The sequence below is a fragment of the Varroa jacobsoni genome, unplaced genomic scaffold, assembly GCF_002532875.2.
Source record: "Varroa jacobsoni isolate VJ856 unplaced genomic scaffold, vjacob_1.0 contig01641, whole genome shotgun sequence".
Classification (NCBI taxonomy): Eukaryota; Metazoa; Arthropoda; class Arachnida; order Mesostigmata; family Varroidae; genus Varroa; species Varroa jacobsoni.
In genome coordinates this window covers 25980-39864 of record NW_019214670.1, presented here as the reverse complement: position 1 = coordinate 39864, position 13885 = coordinate 25980, and the positions used below count along the sequence as shown (strand labels likewise).

Genomic DNA, 13885 nt, shown 5'->3' with positions numbered 1-13885 from the left:
ACTTCGAAAGGGTTTTGTTGCCACTTGTTCTTGAGGTCTGTTTGATTCGATATCTGTCGCATATATTCGAATAACTCTGGTGTCAGTCATCGAAAGGTCGATGTAAATCCGACCAATTCGACGGTCGACCTGCAATTTGCTATGGCAGAACCGACCGGACTGATTCTTGTGGCAGCAGGTGACAGAAGCAAAGCGAAGCACGATCGTCGCTTACCATGTCGTTGAACGTAAAACCCTGACTAGCAGAAGGAATTGAAGATTTCTTAACAGACGCAGAGCATAGGAGGCAAGAGGACGCAACTCAACAAGCATGGAACTAAGTATTATCTGCATTTTTGTTGGCAAGATTTTTGTCGACGTTTAGGAAGATGGCCCTGAAGGACACTGTTGAAGATACAACAGGAAATCTTGTCATCTTGGCGTATTCTTCTTTTAGCTTTAGCGTGTTAATTACAATTTTGTCAGACTTTTCGTGTCGTATTTACCCTGCCAGTTCTGAGAAGTGACTTCTATACGCGGCTGTCGGGCGAGCTATAGTTTGTATTGCACAAAACGAAAAACATGGCGTATCTTTCTGGCATTATCTGGCCCTGCGTCCTTGTTTTCTTATAAAAACGTGGTTTTTTATAGTTTTGTGGGTTCGAGCATGTCTATACTACCACAGCGCAGAATCGGACAAAATTAGCAATACTGTCTACACTGAAGACGCACGCTTATGCGCGTAAACAAAAAGTACGAACCTGCTTCGATTAACACAAGATGTCTATTCGGGATACGTGTACGGCTTTTCACTCTGATACGTTAGACTACTCCCTGAAACTAACTAGAAAATACTCGTTCTCCAAATAAGAGCTGTGATGTTGGCCAAAGAGGACGATGCTTCATAATTCATTAGTTTCAAGCTAGTTGTGTCAAAGATCACGCCCGTTTGCGAGGGTCTCTCATGAAGGTGTTCTGGGTAATATGAAGTTGGGCTTCAAATAGCCAAAATCCCGGCACATCGACGTGTTGTGCCATTTGCGAAAAGCAGAAGGCACCTTAACAACGCACCACGATTTCGTATATGTTCAAAATTCGTATAGCCTAGCTTTTTCATAACCTATATGCACCCCACAGTGTGGCTATGTACTATAGTATAAACTCAGTGTACTTCTCGATGAAACATAATCCACTTTCAATCAGTTCCAATCTACCACAGAAAAAATTGTCATAGATTTTAAATTAACCAAATATTGATTTAGATATTTTTGTTTCTATAGTCGTTTAGAAAAACGCGAAAGATACTTAGCTGATAGCTCAGGTCACTCTAGCATTCGATGCTCGGCCAAAAAAGGACCTACTAGCTCGAACTTTTCCGGAAAGGCAGACACTTTGATAATTACATTTTTTAGACCAAAGTTTTTTTGCTATAAAACAGCATCTTATATACAGCTCAATATTGACATAATTTTACTACTTTCTACGTTTTGGAACTTGCGCAATGCCTACGCAGGTTGCATTTTAATCATGTGGCTCTTTGATTGGTTCTACTCCCTCGTTCTGGCAAGATGATGGTCTACTCTCAGCGCAAGAGGAAGTTGGCTCCTCAGAATATATGGCTTTGAAGGCGTAGAGACTAACGGTCGTACACCGATTCTCTCCGCTTTTGCGCAGGTCTGTTTCATATCACAGCTCTCCCTCGTACTTCGCTGATTCTAGAATGAAAATTTAATTTGTTGTGTCTGTCAGGCAGCTATGGCATCGAGTTCCTGTGGTCAAGGATAATGCGCTAATCATGATTGTCTCTTGAAGGTGCGACCTTCAGATCTAAAGTGTGCCGCTTTTCTGACACAATTAACCAAATTAGTTAGATTCAATTACGAAATAGCAACTTTGATGAATTTGAATGTTATGGTAGGTAAATGGAGTTATCGTACTGACGCAAACGAAGACGGAGCATCAGACTGACTTTAGATGGCATACAGAAGACCATGATGGCTAGATGTCGCGATAAATTCTTTTCTCTATTGGGCTAGCTTGCGCCCTCTACCAGCTTCTATAGTGTTTACCTGTTGCCATAACATATTTTCTCTTCTAAATACGTTAGCATAACAGGATTGGCGATTTTCTGCAGCAAATGCTTGATCCGACTAATGATCAGATCTCAGATTTTGCCGATGTGCTATAGAGCTTCGGTGCAACTGTTTCGTTCCTCATAGTTAGTGGTGGCATAGAGGTGAATCCAGTTCTGTAGAAGAACTTTTACTTTCAAGGAACAAGTCACATATTGGCGTTCTAGCTAGCTAGATGTATCAAGTTAGCTATAAAGCTTGTAATAAGCACAGATGGTTAAGGAAGCTTGAGCCAACAGAGTCCGTGTCAAACTGAGCATAGCTGGTCAAAGTGGACCGTTTCCATTTATTCAGCCAATGTCAGCAAACAGAAATCTAATATTTTTTTGCCATAAGAAATTATTATCTGAGGCATATTTGTAAGAAAAACACCAATTACGTGTGATAACGAATAGGCACTTATAACGAAAGCGTGTAACAAAATATTTTATTTAGACCGTCACGAAAACGGTCTCTAAGGGTATTTGAGGTTGTGGTTGGTAGGAGTTCGAAGCCAGAAAAATAAATTTACAGCCTCATTTTTCATGTAGATCTAATTCGCCTATTTAGAAACAATCTGTTATTGAACTGCGTAAAGTCTGTCAGTCAATGCTGAACTGATATACCCGCCTCATGTCCTCGCACTCTTTAAGCTGTAAGGCAAAGCACTTGTACGTAAAACATATGTCACAGTGGTGCTTTTATCTGCTTGGTAAAAGATAAATAATTTTGAAAATAAGGCTAATCGCATTATCCTGAAGAACTTCAGAAAGCGGTTTTAAGGCACAAACTCGTGGGTTACAGGCCCAGCGTACTCTAAGGTTGCAAGAGACTCTACTAGCATGGTTTTTCGAAGAAGCATTAAAAGACTCGCTCGAGTGTTTACTGACGAATTAGAAAATTTCCACTGGATTGTACTGTCTACTTTATGGATGAGACTACCGTGTTTCATTTTCTTTGCTACACAAATGTTTTCCACTGTAGGCCCCTGATGTGCCCCAGCTAAATATATGTTCCATACTGCCTTAGTAGAGCATCGCTTCAGACGGCTGGCTTCTAGCCTAAGATGTCTACGCCCAGCTGGCCAGTCTGAATAAAGCTTGTACACTATACATAATTCGCATTCGCCATGATAATGTCTAATTCGTTCGAGCACTTTTAATCGATTCCAGGTAATCAAAGGGGCATTTCTACATCTCCAATAGATTGTAAGGCCTGTACTGTTAATTACGGCCTATGTCCATATGCAAGTACACATCTGTATAGCAATAGAATACATCTATGGCAACAAATAGAACATGTTATTGGTAAATTCTGCGTTTAACGCGTGGCAGCGTCTCAGGTCACGAAAGGTCATTGCCCAAAAAAAAGACAGATTCGTTTAAATACAACAGGAACTTTGGCGTTAGAGGCCTATGTTCCAGTTACCGCAAGGAGGCGGAACACCTAAAAAAGGTCTTATGGATAGCTGGAAAAATAGATCACAGTCATCATTAAACGAAACATTTTTATTAGCAATGTTTCCTATTATTGTGCCTGATATTGTAGACTGTTATTGACTGCCGTTATTATGTTGTCCGGTGGGAACTACTTTGCGATTATAATAACAGTTGTAATTATGATTGTGTTTTTATGACGATTGGGTGTCGGCCTTAACTATGTAAAAAAAGAAAGAACAATGAAATAGCCAGGAGAAATAATGTCTCTCATATACTAAATACGTAAGACTATACGGTTTTACGTCATCTCGCTTACGCATAAACTAAGCTCAAATAAAACAAAAAAATGCTAAGTATGCATACACAGCAACACAATTAAATCACACCAGTCAAAATCAAGAATGAAACATATGTTTATTTATATAAAATAGGCAATATATTTTATATAGGCTTTGTTAGGGTGTAGTGAACATAACTTCCTGTAGCTAAACATTTTAGAACTCTCGAAATTGACTTTAGAATCCAATAAAAGGGGATTTGATTTACGTGTTTGGCTGTTTTTTAGCCAGTACGAAATTACCACATTCAAAGAACGGATCTAATGGGAATATGGGAATTATCATCAAGATGGACAGCCGCGTGTGTGGTTGCCGTGGCGTTCCATAGGCTTGTTGGCAAAAACCCCCAGATAAACCCAGCAAGACATACTCCAGCTGAACTCTTAGTGCGGGCAGGTCTTCGATGTTCTACATGAAAGAGGTGATTTCAGGTACTTCTTCACATAAAGCAAAAAAGCACTGAGAGTGCCAACGAAAAACAAGACTGTACCAGTAAGGCAAACACAGACCTAAAATGAGGTGCACGAACTATGTTAGCCACAGGAAAAATGGACTCCCAATCTATGGGAAACTACTCGACCGAGTTAAGTTAAAATTCTAACTTATGTTAAATCTTCTTTTACCAGTTGGGAGCCTTCCCGATCAGACAGGCAACAGCAGCTTTCAGGATGAGACAACTTCCCTATTTAAAGCAGTTCATAACTATTGAACACAGCGAAGCAATCGACATTCGTTAAGTTTCGTTGACCGAATGTACTTTCTGCGGACGATTTCTTCTTAACAGGTTCTGAAATTTCGTGCTGACTGTTTCATAAACTTAGCCGTTGTTTCTCACATTGAATAATGCCTACTTACAGTTTTATTGGATTGAATATATTTTTTTTAAAGTCATACACCACACTGAGGGAACTGATTGATTATGCTAACTACCATAGATTAATTAACTAATTAATTTCAGATATAATCTCTAAAATTTAGCGGATATATGAGTCTGTTTGGATGGACTTTTGCTGCCAGCAAATCACCTAGAGATTGGATCATGAAGCCATTTATATATTCTCTCGAAGGTTGTGACTCGTCGGTGCAGCCTTGTCATCGTCGGGTTAACAGCATTCAGAAATGTTTATATGGACATCTCGATAAACATGAACAATCCGTATAGGTTTGAACGGGCATCAACTTAGCTTAATCGTAACATTGACTAGTACTATGGCTAGACGAGTTGCCAGCAGCCGGATGTTACTGTTTCCGAAATGCGGTATGAAGAGGTCTGGGGCCGCCGCTGCTACACTACCTGCCGAGCAAACCTATCTCACCGCTCACATCACAGAGCCCACAACGTGATCAGGGAGAGTTCACGATGAAGACTGAGCGTTGTATACACTGTCAGACTCGACCCTTGAGGGGGCAGAGAGGTACTGGCGTTGCTGTGCGGCAAAAAAGACGGCGAGAATCTGCAGAGAGGAAAAGGGAGAGATGGTGGGGGAAACGGTTATTGAGATCGTGAGGCGGAAGCCAAACTTTTGATTAAGTAACGTTTGACGGAGGATGGAAGATGGCTAACGGAGCGGTTCGCTGGGTCTCCCACCAGTGCGAGACAAGACGAAGCGAGAGAAACCGAACGGTCAAAACGAACGAGGAAAGAAGGCAATGGCCATCGAGAATCCAGGAACCACAAACCTCCAGAAGACGTTCGTTGGAAACGGCGTAGTAATATAGGGCGCTCGACCGAATGTGGCGGTCGCTCAAGGTTAACCGACGTCAACAGAAATCCATGGAGAAAGGGTTCGTCAACGCGCGCGACTTACTTCTCCTACTGCTGTATATGTATCTGTATATAAATGTATACATGGATGTATCTATATATATACATCTATGTATATATATATATATATAGAGAAATCCGAGGATTACTTGAAGCCAGGATGATTGTGGAGACAAGCAGGCGTTTCTAAATTGAAAAAACGAGAGTTGCAGCTAAAGGATAGACCTCGGCGGATCAACGTACCGTTGGTAATATATTGTTAGAAAACGATGTAGCGGCTGCTGATGCGTATCTGTTTGAGCGCGTCACCATGCCAGCCATAACTATCGAGCATGTTGCCGCGATGGTTCAAACTTTAGCGTTGAAGAAAATAATCAATACATGTTAATCATCTGGAAAATAAAGAATAAAGAAAAAATACGGGTTTAAAGAAAATGAGATACTATTAATACTGATAGCTATTTGTATGGCTGTCATGCTGTTTCGAAGGTCTGTTGAAGAAAGCCCAGGTGAGTCCAGCAAGACCCACTGCGAGGTTTCTAATGGGAGAAGATCTGGAAACTATACCCAAAAATAGATGATTCTGTAGACTTATTTATACAAACATAATCATATAAACGAAAATATATAAACAATAATGACTGAAGGAGTAAATAATAAAGAAATATATTAACATCAAAAATGTATTAATTTTTGAAGTGCAAGTAGAAGTAATGAGCTACGATTGAAACCTTCCAATTAAACAATTAGCGATTCTATGTATTTATCATTTGGGAGTTAGCCGTGTGCGCAGTAGAGTGTACTGGCTCCGTACATAACGGTTTGCGGGAAGAAACTACGAAGTGTTCTTCTAGTCAACGCGATTTCTTTTACCGCTGAATTGGTATTGATAGTGACAATTTCTTGTCTCTGGATTACAGTTCAACTTGTACTTATTTCAAAGCTAGAATTTGCTAGCGTCAATTTATCCGAGGCATAGTTTTTTTTCATTCTACGTATGAGAAGTTCTGCTGTCTTAGAGGTACCTGATGAAGCTGTTCATATCTATACGGTAGGGTTGTACATATGTGATCCACGCAAGCCCTCCTGTTCGTATGGAAAATTTTATAATGATTAATGCAGGTATGGAATTGGTCATCATGGACAATGTTTTCATCCTACAAACATACTGCTACTATACTATGGACCATTTGTATGGTTATACATTGATAATAGCAATGTACGGTTTTGGAAACTAAACACGAAAGCCTTGGCATGAAGCCGATTTGTAAAAGTAAAACATTTAAAAGAAAAATCATAATCTCGTTTTTACAGATCAGGCATATCGAATGTCACAGGTACATATGTTTGGCCTGCCAAAAGCTAGGACAATACGAATAGCAGGGGAATTTCTTTCGGGGAACTTGCATAACAAAGGCTCTGTGGTGACGCAATCTCAAGTTGAAGACTTAGTTTAACGTATAATATCAAGTTTAACGCATGCATCTCTAAATTTTTGCTGTTTTTGTTAATTGACCAGGTGTTCTTTACCCCAATTGTCATGTTTATAAATATAAAGTATCTTTCCTTTTTATTTCTAGCTTTGATCAAGGTGCTCCAGGCAAAGTGGAAATCTGAAAGGCATATCGGACAGGGTAGCTGGTACGGGTGAAAGATCTCAGAGAAAGCTACTCTTGTTTCCTTTCGAATATAAGAACCGTCAAAGACATTTTTTCCTACATTTACGTCGAAAGATTATTGGGCCTCTAAATGCGACTTCGAATTTCTGTTGTTTGAAATCGTTTTGATAAGGAAGCCAGCTCTCCATTCGATTTTACGTAATGATCTTCAAGGCTTCGTTGTTCTGTAGTGTGTTCGTTCGGTCCACGAGTGCACTGTTTCGCATCGTTCAAATAAAAGCTGACTGTCTACTGGTCAGTGGGTTCATGACGACTCTGAGCAGTAAGAAAATAAAAGAAAAAATACATAGTTCACTGACGAATTGTCCAGCTATTATTACCTCGTAAAGCAGTGTATAACTGAAACAATGTAATGTCCATAATTGTGGTGATTTGAGCTTAGCTGGGACACAGAACGGTGCCGAGGGTAGGAAATCGCTTCCTCGCATCACTGAATTCTATCTCGGCTAACTTGATAAATTTGCAGGTTTAGAAGAAGAACTTGAGGGAAGACACGTAACAGGAATCAGAATGAGATTGGGTGGGGTGGCTTGGGATATGCCAACTGGCTGCTACCATCTCGGCGGACAGACGGGCTCAACAAAACTAACGATCAATTTGATATAAGTAAGCCGAGTGTGATTGCCAACTGTAGAGAGGCTTTGACGCAATCTAGAACCATTTTATACAGTATTTTGTTCGAAAACCGCTTATAGGGAAAAAAGTTATCCAGATGCAATAACGATGATTAAAAGCGTCACTTTTCGGCTCAGTTACGAAAAATATCCAAAAGAACAATTTCCAATTCGAAATTATTCCAGCTGTACTATGTTACAGTGAGTTAAACAATTGTTTGTTAAAACACAGTGACAATGTGTATACCAATTAGTATTAGGAATATATGAGCGTAGATTCGAATCGAGCAACAGCAAGCTGGCGTCAACGTATCCAAATAATAAGTTTTGAGCATTCGAAGAAGCGGTAGATATTATACCTTTTCCTGCTTACTTACTGCAGATTTCTCCGTAGCGAGTGCTTAGTTCAGTGCCACACGCTAGTTTCGAGGCGTGACGTAACCTGGACAATTGAGAATCAACTATGCACAAAAATTTCTGGTAAGGTTTTTAACTATGTAGAAGACTATGTTTTTTTGAAAGCTTGTTTGAGGAAATCTTCTTTCGAGAAGAAAATCATTTTCTATTTCTGTAAATATATTATGGCTAGAACTGTAGATTCTAAGCAAGCAGGTTCACTTTGAAGAAAGAAAACGTTGCTTCAAGTCCCGCCAGCCTTTAACAATATTTTGCGATTTTCTGGACAAGAACTTTTAAAAATATTTAGTTTTGTGGTTAGTCCAAAAATATATCTATAACGTTTTAAATAGGTAGATATTTACGGGTCGACAAAATAGCAATAATTGCACGTGAAGCTCTTCCCAAAATGTCTGAAGGAGCAGATAACGATCTGAATCTTGTAATTTACATTAAGTAGAGAACTGCTTAAACTAGTTACGTTCCTTCTAAACTCCTAAAAAATATCACAGCTGTTGAATAAATATCAATTATTGTCACTTCGTATTGCAAAAACAACACACAAAGTAACTTACGGTGAGTATAGTCAGTAAGGAATCACTTATTGTATCAACTTCTAGTATTATTATTTACCATTTTCTCAACAACACCGTTTTCACGAAATTTTTTCCGTGTTTTGTGTCGCTCAACCTTATCGCCTTCGCCTCCGTTTGTATCATTCGTGATCCTCATCTTACTTTTCTCTCTTTATCGACTCGTTTATTCCTTCATCAGACTCTCAAGATTGTTCCTTATTTTGTCCCAGCTCGGTGCCACCTCACAATCACCACAAGCAACGAACACCATTGCTACAGGACTGCCACAATATGCCACCACTGAAATAAGAACAACACGAGTGTCAGAACAATGTTAGACTGAAGCAAGAGCTACAAGGGAACGTGGCCATGTCGATAGAGGCTTCAGGCAATAGGAACCAGGCAGAGACTTGATAACCACCAAGCAAAACGATATGGTTTGAAAAAGCGGTACGACGGTTGAGAGGCGATAGATGCGTCGTCGGCGCATTTATCGCCGACCACAAAAAAGCCTTACTACCGATTCTGGCGAAATCCCACAACAACTATGGACCGACCCTCCTCGACGCAACGGCGTCTGGGCCAGCAAAACTGCGACATCAACATTAGCCTAGACGTCTACTGTTCCCTATTGCCTACTAAGAACGACCGCAACAACAGCAGGATGCAACCAAGCGCTAACAAATACACTCTCACTCCTGTCTGGTTCGTTCACCGTACCCTTGACAAGTATCTGTAACTGTAGAGCAGCCGCGCGGAAAGTCGGCCAAGGCGGAAGTGGAACGCATCACAAACCGACAGGCCAGCGCGGCCTTTTCGTTCGAACTCTCCCCTTGAGTTCAAGTAGAGGATATATGCAATGTAACGTTGTACTGACGCTGTACTAGGCCGATGGATACTAGGAACGCTGCATTTCGACTCGGCCTGCTCCCCGAAGAGTGATAAACGTGTGGAAGGGGCGCATTGACGGGACTGAGGCAGAGGAGGAAAACAAAAAAGTAAGCGAGCCAGCGAACAGTTGAGGAAGTTGTGCGATGTACAGCGCAACGATCCCCTCGACGGAATAGAATGAAACGACTGTTTGAGAGAGCGATATTATCCGTATGTATAACTTGTGGTTCGTTCGTATGTATTTATTTAGCATTTATTCTTTACACACTTACGTTTAGCCGGCTTTCGCCGTGCCGTTTAATGTACGTGGATAGATCTCTCAGAAATCGCACTATTGAAATCTAAATTTAAAAAGTACCTAAAACAGGCGAGTGCTAAAAGTTTCTTGTAGGTAAGCCTCTACTTTGACAGCGAGACTGACCTAGTGGCAAGCGGACACTCAAAGGCCGGCGGAAGCGAACCATATGAGGTCTTCTAAAGTTTATTTTCGAGTTGGGCCTTTAAAAAAGTTATCCTTTTTTTCGTCTCTACCCTCTTTTTTGTACTGGGATTTGATTCCGCTGCTGCGGAAGCGTTCACTACTCGAGAGTCCCGTTCGGAGTTCTGTGTGGTTATTTATTGGTAGCTAGTGAAACTGGTCAAATTTGTTCGTCACAATGAATAGGTAATCTTCGGTCAATAGGATTGTCAGGCTCAAGCTTCACTGTCGCGACCAAATTTTGTCGTCTCCCAAATATGAATACGTAAGAATTTACGACAGGCAGTTAAACTCAGTGCTTGCGTTTTAGTAAATGTGTACGTGCCTGTAATCGCGTGTGTTGTGGCTTCAAAGAAGGACATCAAAGAGCCTGATTTCTATAGGACCTAACAGGCAGTTTTGGCGCTTTCCCAAAGGTGAGTACGATTCGCTTTTGATGTCTACCGGTGGTCGGCTCCATCTCAACTGCTATTGTGCAAGTCTTAACCTAATCCCCGTTGGCAAGCTTTGACAAAGTTCAAACAGGGAAAGAAAGGCTTACGTTCACACCCTTCGTCGCCCTCAGAAGCGTTCATTGGCTATACTGGAACTACGATCATGTTAGCGTGGTGGTATAGCTTTTAACGATGGCAAAGTTAGTAGCATGAACGTGTGGAAATGATATTTTTTCCATGGAATATTCATAGTAATAAGGGAAGCAAAAGTAGGCAGTAGATTATTAACCGTAATAGAGTTAAGTAGCAGGGTGTTGCAATGAAACGGAGCCCGACCACAGTGCGTTAGAAAAGGCGACAGGGTGATCCGTCAAGAAGTGATCGGTAGGCTGTGTGAAAGGATTTAAATCTTTTCCAAAATATCTAGCGTTAGTCAGCACAATTTTCTCAGCTGTTTACATAGTTGGCAAGATACCCGTCGTCATAACATTTGAATCACAATTAATGAGACAACGACTTTACGGATATATTATATACGGATATATAATTGAACATTGAAACTCCATCACATAGAAAACTTCAATCTCATGTCAATGCATTTAGTTAATTTGCTGTTAAAGCGAAAAGCCTACTGAGCAATCATTCGGAAAGGGATCATTGGTATCGTAGAATAGATACTATTATGTGCTTAGGACACATCACGGGATGCCAGCCGTTGCATCGGTCGTATCGAAATCGACGCAACCCCTCGTCGCTGTCCTCAATTTCAACTGAGGAAAAGCACACTTTTTAAGCTCTTGTATATTTTCAATTTAAAGGACTTCTGTCTTGTGACAGGCGTAAAAATATACACGTTGATTCTCATCCACATCGGAAGGGTCAGATCAAACGTAAGGAAATAAGGCTGTCTCTCTACCGCCGGCAATCTGTTCCGATAAACGTACCATGGTTCGCCGACTGATATGTTGGATTCGGTAGGTCGAATAGATGATATGGTACAAACCCCATTTTGCGTATCTGTCTAGTCTACTGACTGTTAGTTGTATATTCGACATTTTCGTCTGGCGAAACGGAGCCCGATAGCCCCGAAATATAGGGATGTCCACAAATGGCAACTATATAGAATATTACAGCAGTAATATTCCGTTGGCTGGCGGTGGTCGAGGGACGGAGCCAAGGGCCTGATCCCGGCGGTACGCCCCACTCAGTTCAATTTAAGTCTGTGACCGAAAACTCCCTCGGTGCACGGATGTCTTTCTCCAAAGAAAACAGCGTGCTTGCGGCATTACCCTGGAGAGCGGAGCAATCGATCGCGGTAGTTGTACTCGTTCAGCTTTTATCCGATCTAATGTTTGCGCACTGGAAACTCGACCAGGAACAAAGCCGACCCAGCCAGACCTAATATACGAAGAAACGCAAACATTTACACGCAGATTAGACGGCCATGGGATACAAGCATGATAATTTTGCCTGCATACATTAGGTCGAATGGAAAAATTGTATTGAAAATAAAAAAAATCGATGCGGCAGCTAGAATAAATGGAAGTATTTAACGACTCTCTTAGTCCACACGTAGATAACGAACAATTACTAGAAGATTTCTGTTTAATGACAAAGTTTCCGCATAACGGAAATTTTATAAGGGTCAATTGGCTACCGCGAACACGTACTGTGCCAGTGGGCAGCACTAATAAGATTGGTAAAAGACAATTTGGTATCCCTAGTGCTCTATATTTCGAATTTGACATCCGGTTCCGCCATTTAGTATTCCATCAGACGGTTGGCTGGCTGGCTGGCTCCCAGCAGTCACGAAATGAAGCCTGCCTATGCCCTGTAGGTTCGAACCTAGACCAAAACGGACAAACGTTACGAGGCAACTAAGCTATCGCCGGGCCAGTTGGCTATCCCTAGTCTAGTTGATACTAACCTCTGCCAAGGATACTGTTACTAAGAAGGACGATTCCGCTCAATAGACATACAAATCCATTTCTCCTCTGCTAAGGGAAAAACATATGGTTGCAATAAGGAGAAAATTGCATGATTGGTCCACATTTTCACTAGTAAAACAAGCATTATTTTAACTGATCCCGTGCTGGCCAAAGTTCGCTGTGCGTTTTATCTTTCAGGCAAGGCCGAAGTATAATTTTTTTCATTTTACGTAGTTAATGATGACTTGCTCCAAAAAGGCCAGAGCTCTTTATACTTTGACTTTCTGTTTCAATATACAACGTCTTTGAGCGAGGAGTGTCGCCATGTTCCTACAGTAATCGAAAAATAGGTTACACCAGCTTCCGCTTTTTCAAAGCCGGCGCCGTTGTGACAATGTTAGTAACGGCATCAGCACTTTAGACCTCAACGCCCAGATTTGCTCGTTGAGGTCGTTGATGAGTGATGAATGAAGCAGAGAAATCATCCATCTCGGCAGGAGCCCTTGCAGATATTCTCATTAGTTACATTAAACGCTTAACCGAGAAGACAACTTACCACAATAGGCTAATTTGTTCCTTACAATATAATCACTGGAGGGGGTTAGGCAACAATGTATAATGTAAGCAATGCGAGCAACGATTATTTGAATAGCGAACAGAATTCGGGTAGTTTTTGTGGGCAAAGTTTTGTTGAAGATCTTCACATTTTTCGAACTTCTATCATCTACAAAGTATGCAAATTCTTCTTCTGTTGCTTTCAAATGTAGCCGCCAATTCCAATAGGCCATATCGTTCTAGTAATACGCTCTGGTTACGCTTCGTTTAACGTTGATCTGTGTATTCATTGGTTTAGTTTTATAGGCTCTTTGAACAATTGTGAATAAGAGTCATGATTAATATCTATCACGAATACAATCTTGATCAACTAAATGGGTGTCAATAAAACTGGGGCGTACTTGTACTATTTTGTAATGATGACTGATAGGCATTCAAGTCTTTTTCGGAGTTTTTCTTTTAGTACATAACCAAGATCTCCGGTACGAAGATATATTATGGCCATTGCTACGCCACGAACTAACATGACTAGTAGAAGCATACTACAGCCCCGCAAGATCAACTCCGAACAGGGTTACGTCTCACTGGATCTTAGGAAAAAAAAAAACCTGAGGAAGCGTTTATTTTGCTGGGCTGAAACGGTCGAAAAAAAGCGTCTTTTGATCCAATTCCGTCGCGCATCGATCGTCCAAATGGTACGTAA

At 40.9% G+C, this 13885-nt stretch overlaps 2 long non-coding RNA genes across 5 annotated transcripts; one reads left to right on the top strand and one right to left on the bottom strand.

Moving 5' to 3' along the window:
- Positions 1 to 3924: 3924 nt before the first annotated feature.
- Positions 3925 to 9609, bottom strand: LOC111272132 (uncharacterized). 4 transcript variants are annotated; one of them, XR_002687333.1, is made up of 4 exons: positions 9417 to 9609; positions 8955 to 9196; positions 8303 to 8386; positions 3925 to 6024 (listed from the first exon to the last, which is right to left on the bottom strand). It is a non-coding gene; the product is annotated as an uncharacterized LOC111272132 (long non-coding RNA). The 4 variants fall into 4 exon arrangements; XR_015315612.1 differs by having other exon boundaries at positions 8303 to 8367; XR_002687332.1 differs by lacking the exon at positions 8303 to 8386 and having other exon boundaries at positions 3925 to 5321; positions 5876 to 6024.
- Positions 9610 to 9621: 12 nt separating this feature from the next.
- Positions 9622 to 10682, top strand: LOC111272133 (uncharacterized). Its single transcript, XR_002687334.2, has 2 exons — positions 9622 to 9997; positions 10576 to 10682. It is a non-coding gene; the product is annotated as an uncharacterized LOC111272133 (long non-coding RNA).
- The last annotated feature ends 3203 nt before the right edge of the window (positions 10683 to 13885 follow it).